The sequence below is a fragment of the Ursus maritimus genome, unplaced genomic scaffold (assembly GCF_017311325.1).
Source record: "Ursus maritimus isolate PB19 unplaced genomic scaffold, ASM1731132v1 scaffold_20, whole genome shotgun sequence".
In the NCBI taxonomy this organism is placed as follows: Eukaryota; Metazoa; Chordata; class Mammalia; order Carnivora; family Ursidae; genus Ursus; species Ursus maritimus.
In genome coordinates this window covers 37,820,596-37,838,011 of record NW_024424453.1, presented here as the reverse complement: position 1 = coordinate 37,838,011, position 17,416 = coordinate 37,820,596, and the positions used below count along the sequence as shown (strand labels likewise).

The window sequence follows — 17,416 nt, the reverse complement described above, 5'->3', positions numbered from 1 at the left end:
TTACTTCTCTGTTCCACTCTTCATGGTTTGTTCCCATGCTTAGAAGCCTTGGGTCTATCCCAAAATTTGAACTCTAAGATCTAGAGGAATAAAAGGAATTCATTTCCTTTATGACTATCAAAGTCAGTCCCTTCTATGGAGCCATTAATGAGATATCGTGCTTACCTCCCTGGAGCTCTAATGCTCATTTACACAGAACCTCTGTAAACATTTCAAAGAACCTTGTAGTCATTTTTGGAGTTGCATTTTCCCTTATCAAAATGAAGATGCCTTGATGATGGCCAGTTCTTCTGAAATATAACACCTGTCATTTAGCTCATTAGCTTTATGTGTAAGTAGGCCTAGTCTAGAATGCTGAAGTCCATTCTTCCCTCACCCCTACAACCAGTTATTAGCAAATCCCATCTCTCTGTCTGAAATATCCCATTTGACTTACATTGCAACGATACAAAAGATACATACATGAAAAGGATTTCTCTCCAGTTAAGCTGCTGAGCCCTTACCTTGCTAGAGTAGCAGCTTCTTCATCAGCCCCAGCGTCCTCCTCTTCCTCCATCCATATAGGTAGGCTGCTTCATCTTGGTTCTGAGGGTGATTAATTAATGGAACCTTAGTTTCCTCTCCATTTTCTTAGAAATATTAATGAGCAGACAAAAGAAAAGGCGTGAAGATAGACTAAGCTTGGTAAATAAAATAAGAGTATCAACTTAATAGTATGCTATTCTCCTGAAGGAACTTTTACAAAGAGTGTGCTCCATGTGCTAAACCAGGACAACAGGTGCAGAAGAAAGAGAACACTTTTTTAACCACATGGAGAAAAGTTTACCTGACTTGATATCCATGTATAAGAGATTTAGAAGTGTCACTTGCCCAAAAACTGAAAAGGACTTCTCTGTGCCACCCTTATCAAATTTGTATACATGAGAATGGCTTATGATTTTTAAATGTAACACCAAAGGCACATTCTATGAAAGAGATAATTGGTAGGCTTTACTTCATGAAAATTGAAAAATTTCTGCTCTGCAAAAGACAGTGTCAAGAGAATGAGAAGACAAGGGAGAGACAAATCTGATCAAGGAATGTTATCCAAAACATACAAAGAACTCTTAAAACTCAACAATAAAAAAAACAAATAATCCAATTAAAAGTGGACCAAAGACCTAACAGACACCTTGGAAGATATATAGATGACAGATAAGCATATGAAATCAAGCTCCACATAATATGTCACCAGGGAAGTGCAAATTAAAACAATGATGAGATATTACCACACACTTATTAGAATGGACAGAATCCTGAGCTCTAACATCAAATACTAAGAGTGATGTGGAACAACAAGGACACTGATTCATCATTGGTGGGAATGCAAAATGGTAGTCACTTTGCAAGATAGTTTGGCAGTTTCTTATAGAACTACACATTCTCATATTATTTGATCCAGCGGCTGTGCTCCTCATTAGGATTTGAAAACTCATTTCCACACAAGAATTTGCACAAGGATATTTATAGAAGATTTATTCACAATTGCCAAACCTTGGAAGCAACCAAAATATCCTTTAGTAAGTGAATGGGTAAATAAATAAGCTGTAGTATATGCAGACAATGGAATATTATTCAGTACTAAAAAGAAATGAGCTATTAAGCCATGAAAAGACATGGAGAAACCTTAAATGCATATTCATAAGTGAACAAAGCCAGTATCAAAAGGCTACATATTATATGATTCCAACTATATGATAGTCTGGAAAAAGACAAGACTTTAGAGACTGTAAAAAGATCAGGGGTTGGAGAAAGGCATGGAGGGATGAATAGGCATAACACATAGGGCTTTCAGGTCAATGAAAAAAAAATCTGTATGATACTATAATAGATGTTTATCATCATGCATTTGTCTAACCCCTAGAATGTACAACACCAAGAGTGAACCCTAAGGTAAACTGTGGACTTGAGTAATTATGATGTGTCCGTATAGGTTCACTGATTGTAAAATACAGCACTTGGTGGAGAATGTTGATAATGAGGGAGGCCATGCTGGTGTGAGAGCAGAGGGCATGTGGGAAATCTCTGTACCTTCTGCTCAATTCTGCTGTGAATCTAAAATTGCTTTAAAAAAATTTTTTTTTCTTTTAATTTCCTTAATGAAGTAGCCAGGGTAATTTATGCACACCCCCACCTCCATCCTCATCCTTTTCACTAAGTAAGAAAAACTTGAACTCAGAAGGAGAAAATATGAGTAGTGGGGAACTCTGACTGTTATAGTTTCCTTGCCCTACTTTTACAAGGAAAGAGCTGTAGACTTTTAAAAATATAGGTGTTGGGGGGGGATTTTCCATCACCTAGTAAAAGAAATAGTTAACAGCTAAACATCTTTATTTTAATCTTAAAAAATTATTTATTTCAATCTTTATGACAGGAATGTATTACCAAACCTTTTTGAGTTAGATGTGGCCATGTGACTTGTTTCTGTCAGTGATGTATAAGTGGGCGATATGCATCACTTCTGGGCATGAGGTTTTAAGAGCTGGTGTCTCTATTCACTCTCATCGCTTTCCTATGCTCTGACAACGGTGACAATCCACAAGATGGAAGTTTCATCACTCTGAGGTTCTGCATAATGATGGCATAAGGCAGAGCCCAGTGCTGACTGTAATTTGAATATGTCATATGAGCAAGAGATCAACTGGTATAGTTTTAAGCCACTAAGACTTTGAGGTTGGTTGTTACTGCATTATAACCTCAGATAGTTGGTAAATCAAGAACTGTTAGGTACCATATTCATGCAATGATGAATGAATTTAAGAAAAAATCTCTAAAACCTATGAGAATTTATCTGAAACAACAAAAAGTAACATAGTATCTGGGAGCAGATAAATAATAACACAGTTTGGGAGAAAAAAGGAATTATATGTACATTTAGAAAGCTTCTACATTGTGTTTTCAATAAAATCTAATAAACCATAATTCATGAATAAAGAAATTATAAAGAATAAAGTGATAAAAAAAGATTTTAAAAAACCTGCGTAAGATGAAAGCTGAGATTAAATAAAAGCTAGATGAGATAAGGAAAATATTTGGAAATTAAAATGCAAAAGTGAAACAGAAGTCTTTATTGAATAGAACAGCAAAATTAACACTATAGAAAAAAAAATAGTACTGTACTAAGGACTCAATGCTCTCATTATGAAAAGAAATAAGTAAATGAACTAATGATTTTACTAAAACAGAGAGGACTTAAACTGGATGTCTGCTGAAGCACATGTTAACTGAAACACAGGGAAACAGCAATGATAAATAAAATACCCAGCTGCTTAAAAATCAAAAATACTTTTTATATACTTAACCATGTAAAGAGAGAGAATAGGAGATATGCAAAATAGCAATGAGAAAAATATTTTAGCCATAAATATGAAAAATTTTTGAAAAGAGAATATTAGGTATAGTTGGAATCTCATTATGGTAATCATTGTTCAAAGAAAGAAAAATGATCAAAATTGGTCCTAGAAGAAATGGTAAGTATGATTATATCACTAACCATGAAGATACTAAAAATTTATCAGAGAATTATCTCCATGAGGGTCCTGGCCTCAGATGGATTTAAAGGTTATTTGCTTCAAAATTTCTGGCACATAAAGAGAAAAGTCTCCAATGCACTTTACAATGTCCACATAGCATTGAAATTAATAGTAGAAAACAAAAAAGAAAGCTGCACATCAATGTCAGCTAAATTATATGTATTCAAGAATCTTAAATGAATGCATATAATTTGAATTCAACATTATATAAATCACGAACAGAAAGGAATTTGGCTTTTTAAATATTATATCTTAAATCACAAAGTATAATGTTTGTTACATTCAAAACACATTTCTGATGAAAAGTCATGCTTAATAGGAAAATGTATTGAGAGGGACTTTAATTTGAGAAAAAAGACAAGAAAAGCCTCCTCTCGGCATTTTTATTGAAAATTATACTGGAAGATCTATGCCACAAAAAAATAGAAATAGGTGACAAAAAAAAAAAAACTGGAAAAGAGGAAACCAAATTATTATTTGAGGTTTTACGATTTTCTCCATTCAAACCACTATATATATATATATATATAGAGGAGGGAATTGGATTGGGGACAAAACCCAGAACATGTGCAAGGTGAAAACTCCCATTGATAGTTCATATAAGCTAGTGTTCTGAGACTGCACTGGTAGCTGCAAAGGAGGATGGGAAAGTCGTCTTCCCCCTCAGCAACAACTTGTGTGGCCAACAATCTTACCACTACTTAGAAGAAAATGGATATTGGGGTGGGGGGCAAATCCTGGCAACTATCAGAGTTGGTATGCACTAATCATGTTCCTTATCAGAATATAATTAAGTTAGCAGTGTTAACCAAAAAGATGAACTCTCACCTTTCAAATTTGGAAATTAGAGAATTAATTAAAATTTTATACCTTTTCATAATTAAAACTCTTTTAAAACTAAGAATAGAAGACAATTTGCTGTCAGAGCTACTATCTGACATTTTACTTGTTTCCTTACTTAGAGAAATAAGACAAAAATATATACTATTCCATTCAAAATAAAAAGAAAAGTATCAGGTAACTAAGAAATTAAATTTAAAACCTCGAGGCCTTGGGGCTGGGTACCTGGGTGGCTCAAGTGGTTAAGCATCTGCCTTCGGCTCAGGTCAGGGGTCCTGGGATCAAGCATCAGGCTCCTTGCTCAGCGGGGCGCCTGCTTCTCCCTCTCATGCTCTCCTCTCCCCACCTTGTGCTCTCGCTCTCTCTCTCTCAGATAAATAAAATCTTGAGGAAAAAAAAAAAAAAAGAAAAACTCAAGGCCTTTTTGGAAAAAAAATGAAACTATTTGGAAAAATATTAGAAAATGAATAAGCAGAGAGCCACAATTGTCTAAAATTGTAAGGATCTTAATTCTCTCCAAATTAATGTACAAATTCATCACAATCCAATTAAAAACCCAACAAACATGTTCTGTCTGAATTGAAAATTTTATTCTGAATGTGTATACAGAAATATAATGCCATTATATATATATGTAATTTTACAATCGATTGGTAGAAATACAAATTAAAATCGTAAGAAAAGTAAGCTTATAGAAAGCAGAATCAAAAATTTTAAAACTGTGACAATATTAAGTGTTGGTAAGGACATGGAGCAACAGAATCTGTCCCAGAGAGCCGGTGATAGTGAAAATTGGTGTAGCAGTTTTGGGGATAAATTTGTCAAAACAGAGTAAAATTGAAAATCTGCATTCATACATTCTGAAAGTGTGAATCCGATTGCGCAGTTGAGAAAAACTCTGCTAAGTGCATGAGGAGACACAAGTAAAAATGTTCATATCAGTGTTGTTTGCAAAGTGTAAACATGGAAGCAACACGAGTGTAATGAATAGGAGAATGAATAAATAATGAAGTGTATACTCTCAACAAATAATGTTAAGTACAATAGTGAACCAATATGAAGACGTACAAATATCAGCACAGATAACAATCTCAAAAACCCAATAAAGAGCAAAGAAAAGCAAATTGCAGAGAATATATGCAGTGCAATACCCATTATATAAGTTTTAAAATATGTGAAACAATGGTGTCTATTGCAAAACAGTATGTATTTGTAGAGAACACCAAGTTCATATACAATAACTTAAAATGATAAACCCTAAATTCATAACAATGGTATCCTCCAGGGACAAGAATGAGCAACAAGTTAGGGTAGAGGATTTAGCTATTTTTTCTATATTTCACTTCTTAAGTTTGTTGTTAAGTACAGAGGCTTTTTTCTTTTTTGTATGTCTGAACTTTTTTACTCCAAAAAAAGAAGTTCTTGTTTTAATTAGTATTCTTACAGAATGTTTTGCTTTTGCTGTTTTTCAAATTAGGGTTTGATTCTTGTTGATTCTTGTTACTCATATATATTCCTCAGTTCTCTGTATGTAGCATAATCCTTCTTCAAGTAGGAAATGTTCTCAGCCTTTGAGTCACTCAGGGCCTACATTAAAGTAGTGACCTAAAGAGTGATTTTGAGAGTACACTTCTTCAATTTTGCTTTTTTTTTTTTGTCAGTTATTGTAGCTATATTCTGAATTATAATTGTCATATAAATTATAATCTTAAAAGAACAGATAGTAATTTCCACCACAAACTTGTATAGATGTTAGTCATTTTATTGGTTATTAAAGTCACCACCAACCTCTTTAATTTCCACAGACCCAGTGAACCCTGAAAGCAATTTGAGAAGAGATGCTAGTTCATTATTGATAGAAGCATATTCTCCTCCTGACACAAGCTCATAAAATTTGAATTATGGTAAAAACTGCTCTATAATATGTTTTAATCATAAAAGGGCCTTGGCTCTGACAGTGTCCCCTCTGCCAAATCATGTTTTCCTAAAATTAAGAGGAATTGAAAGAATGTTGCAATTCTTTTTTTAGAACTATCTAACATAATGTGGTTATAATTGCATGAGTTTTTTGGAAAAATAAAATGAAAGATCATAAGTCCATGCCCAGTATGCTCAGGAAACTTTTAAATGAAGTTGAGCAATTTATTCACTGTTTCTCAGAGCCACTTATTGTTTTGATGCAATGAAAACTGAATCCTAGTAATGGAAATCTGATCATTCAGAATCTTTTGTTTTATATTTATTTTTGAATTTTAGGCCTGCCTCTTAACACTACTTACAGAATTCAGCTTGAGATGCACTGATGTAGCATGCTACGAGAAAAGAGCGCTATAGGTGGTCACAAAATGCCGCTTTTTCCTTCCTCTCCACTTGCTTTTTTGAAACCTCTGTCAACTTTGCACCTCCGCTAAATGGCACACTGTACAATGACCTTTAAGTCACCAACTCTGATGACCTTTCCTACGTTTTTATTCTCTTTGAATACTGTGTGTCTTTCGAAATTCCTAACAACCTTTTAAAAAATTCTACCTTTAATAGCTTCCATTTCCCTTCACTTTAAATTATTTGGCTTAATTTTTTAAAACATGAAGAAGTATCTGCCTGTTTTAATAAATCAAAGATAGGGACACATGTGAGAAGAAGCTCAGAAACTCCCTTTTCAATCCTATTCTGTACCCTCTACTGATCCCAAAAGTTATCTGTGTTAATAGGCTTGTAACTGTCACTGCTCTGTGACAAAGCTCTGTCACTACTCTTCTCAAAGCTATGGAAACATATTTGTAGATGTGCAGGTTATTTTTTGGTTTCACTGTCTATAAATATTGGACTAAAATGTACATTGCATGTTAAACATGTTTTTGAAATATAACCCTGTATTGTGTGCTTCTAGATCATGGCCATTCATTTTAATACTTATATTTTTATATATTTTATATGTATTTATCAATACTTTTATAAATTTTTCTATATTATGTTAGAATGTGCTCAGTTGTACATTTCCCCACATGTGTTTACTTAGTTATGCTGTGTCAGAGAGGGCTATATGAAAAGGAGACAGGAACATGAGTCTGCCCAGGGTTATACTGTTTTTGACACTTTCAGTTCACCACCCAGTATTGCCCAGATAAAGAGGATTTCTGCTCTGGGCTTTGCCTTTTGCGAGCTGTGCTCTGGCACTGGCCCCTATCTCAGTGAGGTAAGAAGTTTGCAGATCAAGGAGCTTGTTCTTTTGTAGTCCGTGTCCGTCCCTTTAGACTTTGCTCTGGGTAGGCAGAATCCTGGATTCCTCCAGGGTCTGTGTGAGCCTCTACCCTGGGCCATCTTCCCAGTGGCAGACTGTGCCAGAGATCTGGCCAAAAGTCCACTTTTTTCAGATGAAGGGAAAGGTGGAGGATGCAAATGGGTTTGGGATATGTTATCTGGGGTGTCCAGGCATATGTGTGAGAGGCCCTACTAGAGGGTCTGGGGATGGGAATAAAGTGAATGGTCCCAGTCTCGGAGTGGAGTCCAAGGAACCAGTTGGTTTCACTGTACTGCCACATTCTAGCATGAAGACCTGAGAAGTACGAGAGCTCTAAATTTGAGCTTGGGCCTTCAGGTCCTTAGGAAATTGTATGTGTCAAGATAGGAGAACATGATAATCCTAATAGTTTACTAATTTGGTATGTAACAAAAATACAATCAGTGACATAAATAATTAGGAGGTATGAGGCTCCGATGAATATTGGTGCCTTGGGACCTGCCAATGTGAGGATGGGCCTGTCATTGCTTTCACTGTTGATGGTTGCTATGGAGACTCTAAGTGAACTCTGTATCCAGGTATTTACATTCTTGTATCAACACCTCCCCTTAACTCTGGGCTTTCCCTTTGGCTTGCTTTCACCAACAGAATATAGCAGAAGTGGCTCTCGGGAGAAGCCATGCATCATGCCTGAGACCCTGTCCTGGGAGGGAGCTCAGGCTACCCGTGTGGAGATATCACATGGAGGCTCTTATGGCACCCATAGAGGTACACAGCCTTTGAGAAGGAACGTTCTATTCAGCAAGGAGTGCAGTTAGCTGGGAGCTGCCAGCTGATGCTCCTCTGGGCTCCACCTCAGTGTTCAAGCTGGAGCTAGGTTTTTCTCAGTCAGCTCCCACCTGTGACAGGGCAGGGTGGGAATACCAGGGTCTGGCCACTGCCCAACATGACAGTCTGTGCTGTGGAGCCCCACAGTGAATGGACTGAGACTTTGTCCTCAAAGTCCAAGGCTCTCCCTGTCAGATTGTTTCCTGCCTTCTTCCATTTTATAAGTGCCAAATCTGTTTCATGCACTGAAAGCATTCTCTGCCCAAGTAGGCCTCCTCGCTCTTTCAACTTTCATAGGCATTGCACAACTTATTTCCCCAGAAAACTGCTGTTAATCCCAACTCCCTCTCGGTATCTTCTTCCTGGAGGACCCAACTGACACAGCTGTAGAGGCATGAGCCAGCAGCAAGAACCTGGGACTCAAGCAGGCGACACTGGTGGAGTCATTTCTGCAGTCCCTAGCCATTCAGACTCCCCCAGCTGATGCCACATGGAACAATGACAGCTTTCTGCACCAAGTGCTGCCCAAATTGCAGAATCCTGAACAAATGGGGAAACACCATGGTTAGAGACTCATAAATTTTAGGAGTGGTTTGTAGCAATTGATCATGAAACAGAAATTACCTGAAGCTAGTGAACTCATAGCAAAAAACCTAACCTAACACCTATGGCATTGGCTTGATTCGTAACCTTTAAATTTTAGATATTTAAATATATGGCATGTGGACCTCCATTTGTGCTCTTGCTCCAGGCCTGCATATTTTACAGCTGGGCCTGCCGTTGGTTACCGTGAAACTTTGCTATTTCTTTTCTTCTCCTTTGCTTTGAATATTCTTATGCACTTTCTCTTGTTTCTTTTTCCATCTTCTAAATGTCTGTCTCCTTCAAAGAGTAGCCTTTATACCGCTTAATCAGAAACCCAATTGGGAGGGACCACAAACCAGGGGTGGTACTTTCTCTGATCACATCTTCCAAAGGTTATGGCTTTCAGTGGTTGCTGAGAGAGTGGTGGAAATTGTTAGATGAAAAATTGTTAAGTAAGGGCCTGAGACATCAGAGATCAGATTGTGTGATGTGTAGACAAAGTAATTAAAAAAAAAAAGTGGTACGTTATCTTGTATGTTCATCTTTTTCTACCAACTGAAGGTTCAGGTCCATTTCCTTCACCTGGTTCAGGGCTGGGTCATCCCACTCATGACAGAGACTTCTTTCATGGAGGTTGAAGTGCTCTCTGTGAGTGTTCTTGTTCTGACTTTTTGGTGATTTGAGCCATACTCATACATCTGTGTCCAGTTTTACTTTACAGAGACTTATTTTTAATTAATTTTCCGTGATGTATTTATCTTATGGGGCCTGGAGCCAGATCACAGCCTTTGAACGCATGCAAGTCACACTCATCAGTTTCTCTTCCTAGTGTGTGAACGCTGTGTAGCCTACTCTATATCCCATGTGTTTGTATCAAAATTCAAGCTTTTTTCCTAGAAGATCACCTTGATTTTGTCCAAATATTACACCCAAACATATTGGGGATATTTTAAATACTACTTCGCTATAATTTATCCAGCTTCTGAAAGACTGCCAAGTTTGGTGGAGGAATTTTTACAGTTTATTATTCAAGTGTAGAGAAAGAATTTATTGTTACCTATCATATGTGATTCCAAACACATGTTACTGTTATTACCAGCATGATGACTTTCCATTAATAGGAACACTGGAGTTTTCCCACTAATAATAGAAATTAATGGGCCATACGCAAACATTTTGAAACCAATTATTGTTCTATAGTGAAAGATGTATGTGAGTGTGCATTTAAATAGATAGACAAAGATAGATAGTTATTCCTCTGGTCCTGTAATTGAAACCAGGTATCTAGTTTTCCCACTTCTTTGGATTAATTTGTTGAATGCTTCTTTTAAGCCAAAGGATATCTAATAGTGGCAACAGATTCTAAGATTTACTGCTTAGTAACTTTGTAATAAGAGCCAAAAGCATTAAATTTATACTCAGTCTTGATGTCCTATTTATTTTGCATTCTTATAACAATCTAGAATTTTGCATCTTTTTTTTTTTTTTTTTGCAATTGAGAAAGTAGAGTCTAAGAGATGTTAAGTAGTCCACCCATCAACACAAAACTGGTAACTGTTAGCATCAGTATCCACATCCTGCTGTTTGACCCTGAATTTCATGTTGTCTTTTATTTTATTTATTTTAGCCTTGAAGTCTTAAATTAAATTAGTGTATCCATTTAGCTAGCCAGTTAAGAGCATGAGGAAATGGAAATCAATTGGAAATGAAAAATGAAAAGAAATGGAATATTATACACACACACACACACACACACATATACTTTTCCACATGTATGTTTTCATATATATGCTTTTATATACATTATTAGGGAATATATGTACATATTTCCTAATAATAAAATAAGGAATACATCCACAGGCACAATTTTCCTATCAGGAGAGATACTGTTAGAAAATAGGATAAAAATGTGACTTAATACTGGAAGCTCATCAAGGAAAGAAATTGTACAAAGAGGCACTAGTAGGAGTGTATAGTTTCAGGGAAGCTAAAACTATCTGCCTCCTCTTAGAGCCTGCCATGATTTTGTTTCTTACACCTACCCAGTAGAAGTACATACAGCATCAAAGTTATCTTTAGAATGACCTCAAGGTAGATCTTGAGTGTATGTATCCAACATTCCTCTACCAAATACCCAAGAGAATATAATATATTAGGGGGAAAAGTATCAGTAAGTCTAGGGAAGAATAGAAATACCAATGTCTGGAGAAAAAAAATTATTAAACCAAAATTTAACATAGATGAAATGAACAAATATGTCAGGATTTTACAGTTGAACTCTTAGACCAATGTTTTAAAGCTTTAGCATTCATTAGAATCACCAGGACCAGATTGCTGGGCTCCCTTCCCAGAGTTTCTGATTCAGTAGTCCAGGAGTGGGGACCATGAATTTTTATTTGTGGAAAAGTGCCAGGTGATGCTGATGCTAAAGTTGATTCTTCTGGTCTGGGGACCACACTTTGAGAATCACATCTAACATGTGAGGCTTTGGAACATCAGGGGAAAATCTCCAGATGGAATTCCTTTGAAAAAAAAAGGGGTGTGACCTCAAATATATGAATACCACTGTGGAACTAATTTCTAGCTTCCTAGGTGTTCAACTAGATATAACCATAGACACTGCCACAATTAGCTTGTAAGAATAATTACTGAGAGAGTATCATTGACCAAAGAGAAATACATTGTATTGGCTCTGGAAAAAGTACCAGGTTTAGTTAATAGAAAGGCAATGTTTGAACTTTCTAAATTAAAAGGAAAATGTACACATTAAAATCTTACGGAGAAAGGAAGATGAAATTAGGAATTCATGTGACCACTAATTAAGGTGAGCTGAGGACATAGTTGGAGTTTAATCGGAAGTAACAAAGGGTGCAATGTATTTCTAATGCCAGGTTGCCCGATAACTGGGGCTTGCTCTCCTAGGTAGCAAAATTAAAATGACACATGCAAATTAAGATCATAACCAAGATCAGGTTTGTGGAAGCTCCTCAGAGGGGTTTATAATGTACAAATAATAAGATGGTGTTTGATTTGTCTGTAAAAGAGTAAAGTTGAGCATCTATATTGCTTCTCCAGGTAACTCTAATTCAATGGAGATAATAAATCATGTTGTTTACTTACATTATTTAACCTATTGGCATTATGATGGGGGGGGCAAAAACTAAAACAAAAACAGGAACCCAGGATGAGACAAATACAAAAATGTGTTCTCTTGGAGATCCTGTAACTGGAAAAAATTCAGTGGCTCTACTTAGAATCATCTCTTGATTTTATGGTTACTATAGAATTTTGCTCTAGAAAGTAATGGAAGTGGAGCAGGAAGTCGACAGCAAAAAACTACCAGGAAAAGAATGGGACTGTAGCACAACCTTCATGATTTCTAACAATCAAATATAGAAAACAAATCATTTGTTACAGAAATAAAACTTCATGCCACTTTTATATCTCACCCCTTTCCTTATCTCTTGAAGCATTTAGGTTTTTAAGTTAGCTGTGTACAACTATAGATAAATCTAGATTTTTCATTTTGACACTCTTGTGGACTTGTTACTTTCTAGTAGACGTCTATAGAATCTCTCATGTATTTCTAGTAATAGTTCTGGTAGTAGACAATAAAGTGCCATTCTCCATGAGACTCAACTAACAAAAATTCAAATTAAAGCGCATAATCTTTTCATCTATAAATAGACAAAATCTTGAACTTTTGTACAACACTTAATTCCAGACTACCTTAGAAAAGTATTTACAGTAATGTGAGATGAAAATATAATGATCCACATCTACAGCATTTTATGTGTTAAAGCAGCAATGAGATAAAAATTCTACCTATATGTCAGGGCTCAAAGGAAAAACTTTCTGTATTCCCTTCCTGGAAAAACAACAGCAACAACTTTCAAAAGCATATTGTAACTCAACAAATGATGAAATTAGAAAATTGTGGAGGTGATAGAAAGTATATTAGATGCTGCAGAATTAGTTAATTAGAAACCGTTAATCATTTGGGTTGGTTGTAACACATATACCATAGACTAGGTGGCTTAACAAATACTTACTTCTCACAGTTCTGGAGGCTGGGAAGTCCAAGATCAAGACACTGTCAGATTCGATGTCTGGTGAAGCCTACCTCCTGATTCATAGATGATGTCTTCTTTCCATAACCTCACATGGCTGAAGGGATGAGGGGGCTTTCTGAGTTTCTTTATATAAGGACACTAATCCTATCTAGGAGGTCTCCATCCTCATGGCCTAATTACCTCCCCCAAACTCTGCCTCCTAATACCATCACATTGGGGGTTAGGATTTCAACATATGAATTTTGGATGGACACACAATTTGACCTGTAGCAGAAAACAACATTAAGAATTCACTTGGCTCTCAAGAAAAAAGGTAGAGATGCAAATTAAGGGGAGAAACTTCTCTTTTCTCAGGGAAATAACAGCACAAAGTATGATTATCTTGTATGAAGATTAACCAATTTTCAATTGATTTTATGAATCCAATGCGATTATGATACCAAATCTGAGAGAGATAATGGAGGAAAAGGAAATTCCTGACTAATTTCTCAGATGAAAATTGAAATTTAAATAAATAAAATATTAAAATTGAATTTTGCTTATTGAAAGAATGTGCATAAATGAGATTAATCCTTAGAAAGCAAGTTTTTCAATATAATTAAATCTGTTACAAAACATCACATTCAAGAGAAAATATTTCTAATAAAAGAAAAAAGAACAAAGATACCCCTTATCACAAACTCCACTATATTTAAAATAACTCAAAAAGTTATTGGTAATGCAAAAAGACAGTAAAGAGGTATAATAATTTTAACTATTGTGATGAATAATATAAAGCCATCACTATTTGCAAATGTACTTAATCAACTAAAATTTATTATAAATAAAGTTCAGTAGAGTACTCCAGTATAGATGCTATATAGGGAAGCTATAAAGGTTTACATATGGTACAATGCAAAATTGAGTAAAAGATTATGTTTAATAATTTACTCTCAATTGATGTACTTTGAGATAAGATTATCAAGAAATATGTTGGACCCTAATGATCAAAAAAAAAAAAAAAACTCAAAGGGGAAGAAAATAAGACTTTATGAAATGTATACTGGTACGTGTAACTTTGTTCTACAAATCAATGATCAATGTACATTTTTAGCATAATCACAATGACTATTTTAATGATTTTTGGAGGAAGCTTTGCAAAATAAATTTAAGTTTGTAAAAAGGAAATAAAATAGTTAAGACCATTTTGAAAAAGAAGAGTAAGGCTATAGGAGGAGGGAAGGGTTGTATTAACAACAACAAAAAAGAAATATTCTCTAAAACTAAAATCATCAAAATACTAATAATTTTAATTCAATGACTAAGTATTTACTGAGCATGTATGAAGAGTGTTGGATAGCAGACCTAGTTCAACTTGTCATGGTTATATACGTAGTATGGATGGACTTTGGCATCAACAAACTTATTTTCAATCTATTTCCGTCCTCCCTCTCCCCAGCCTGTTCAGTGGGGATTGACATCAGGTCTTCAGTTTGGGGTAACTGTCAGATATGGTTGGTACAGTAACAAAATTCTGTGTGCTTTGCCCAGATCTGGAACATCAACAGGAACATCAAGAAAAACACCCAGATTTACTAGCCAGTTTCTTGAAGAAACATCAGAGAGGAAATAAAAGGAAGAGAGAAAAGATAAAGATGGTTGAAAGAAGTGCACAAAAGAGAGAAATAACAAAAAAATAGGGTAGGAGGGAAGAAGGAAGAAAAAAAGGAGAGAGGGAGCAAGAGGAAAAAAAGAACAGGCAGAAGAAAGGAAGAAAAGAAGGAAAAAATAAAATGAATTATCAATTTAGAACTGTGCAGATAAATAAAAAAGAACCTGGAAATGATTAGACTTTAGAATACGATAGAGAAGCTATTAAAAAGAACACATAAGATTTTTAGAAAATGGAATATAGGCAATCAATTAATATTAGGGGACAGAGTTAGATCCCTATTTCAAGTTATGTAGTCAAAGTACAGAACAACAAAAATTTGCAAAATATATGACAAAAATCAGTATCTTTCAACATGCGAAGGCATCTTATAAATCAGAGAGAAAAAATCAAAACACTGAGAAAAGTAGGTAAAAGTAATTAGTGTATGATTTGTGAAAGATGAATGGAGTTCGTATTCACATATGAAAATATTTAGACTCCATAGTAGTAGAGAAATGTAAACTGAAGTATGAGTGGTCATTTGTTAACTTAGATTTCGGTACATATGAACACATATACAAACAACATTTTGAGAAAGATGCAAGGAAATTGGTTTTCATATGCTTTTGCTATTGGGACATTTGTGGAAGGCAATTGGGAAATATGTGTGGTCACTTTGATGTCTCTCTTTTAGGACTTTATGCTAAGGACACAATTACAAGGGCACACAAAAATACACATATTGATTAGTGGACAAATCATGGCAAATCTCTGCGATGGAATATTATGTAACCATTTAAAACCCCCTGAAGGTTTCAAAATATGAAATGGCCAGAACATATCCTATAAGTGGAAGTTGATTTCAAAATAGCACACGTATTATATGCAGCATTTTTACTTAGTGTTCTGCATGTAGCTATTTTCACTTGAGACTATCTTCATTATGAAGCTGTAACTAACTTTGCTTCTTTTTAGTTTAATACATCTTCGAAATCTCTTCTCAAAGCCAATGTAGGCGTTTGTCACATTAGGGATGTTGTGGTGGGCATATCGGGCTGACCTGAGGCTGCTGAGAAGCCTACTGGTATCTGCTTGAGGTGAATAGAGGGATGTAGAAAGTATGTGCAGGTCATTTAATAATATCGTGTGTTATGGCCATACTTTTAAAAACATTGTTAAATAAAAGTAACTCCAAGGCTTCTGCGGACTTTAAAATTCTGTGGTTCTCTTATATCCTGTTTTTGTCTCTTCATTCCTTACCAGTCCTTCTTACATTGACTGTAGTACTGGGAACAAGAGGGATCTAGAACAGGAGTGGTGTCACATTTCCCCTCATACCTGGTAGCAACTTTATTTCTTAGCTGATGAGACCCACTTTCTTTCCTGAATATCTGATTAGCTGTTTTGATCCTGGTCTTTCACAACTATCTGGCTGTGATTCCTGTTTTATTTACTTTGCTGAGAAGCTGTAAGTTCCTAAAACTGCTTTCATAAGTCTTAGGAAATGATTCCAAAATTAGGAAGCCACTGTACATGGGGTAGTTGGGAAGTTGTGGAACGTAACCTCGTGGCCAAAGAAATGTATGATGTTCTGCGTGAATATTTTAAACTAGTGTTTTTAATATCCCTTGAAGAACTTTATTCAAAGTTCCAAAAGTGGAAGCAACAAATATTCAAGTTGTTTTTTCAATTAACGAGAGAGAGTATTACCATTTTTTATAATTGCATGCCTTGCTGATGTAATACAAATTGTGGATTGTGTGAGAATCATAAATATGTTTGTATAATCTTTTCTGTGGATCACTGACTAGATTGTGCTGTCAGAAGAGGAAAGAAAATCCATACTTATAATGAGCCCTGGTATTTACTTTTATGATACTGAGAGAGTTCAAATACTTTCAATCAGCAGAACAATAATACCAACCACAGAACTTCATTTATAGTCAACATATTCTTTTTGGGCATGAGAATCTACCATTCCAATTTTAAATGGTCTTGACTGAGATGATTGAAACAAAATGATCTTTTCCAGAAAATTCAAGAATTCAGAGCTCTTCTTTCTATGAGTATTTTTTTTTAAGATTTTATTTATTTATTTGACAGAGAGACAGCCAGCGAGAGAGGGAACACAAGCAGGGGGAGTGGTAGAGGAAGAAGCAGGCTCCCAGCTGGGAGCCCGATGCGGGGCTGGATCCCAGGACTCTGGGATCACACCCTGAGCCAAAGACAGATGCTTTAGGACTGAGCCACCCAGGTGCCCCTATCTGAGTATTTTTTAAACATGGTTTTGTTTTTGTTCATTATGCTCTGTATTATTTTGCAGGTATTAATGCATTACACATTGTAGAAGAAGAATTAGAAACATGTCAATTAGCTGATCTTAAAATTAAACCCAAAATATGTTTGATGGATTTTGTTTATTTTGATAAGTGATAATGCTGAAAGTGTCCTACACCTTATAAAAAAACAATACATTGAATCAAGAGAGATGAGAATAACTGCTACTCTTAACACCACTGTACTTTCTTATTTCAAACCTTTGAGTGTGTCCTTACCTCCTCTATTTACAAAGGAAATGAATTTAAAAAGAAATGCTCTAGGGAGGTAGTTAAGATCTAGTTGATTCCTAAGTGACTAACCCACC

The 17,416-nt window shown here is 35.5% G+C and overlaps 1 protein-coding gene across 2 annotated transcripts in view; it reads left to right on the top strand.

Annotated features, from left to right (window-relative positions):
- The window catches only part of ZNF385D (zinc finger protein 385D), an 849,127-nt gene that overhangs the window by 70,277 nt on the left and 761,434 nt on the right, over window positions 1-17,416 (top strand). The gene's annotated exons all lie outside the window — the stretch shown is intronic.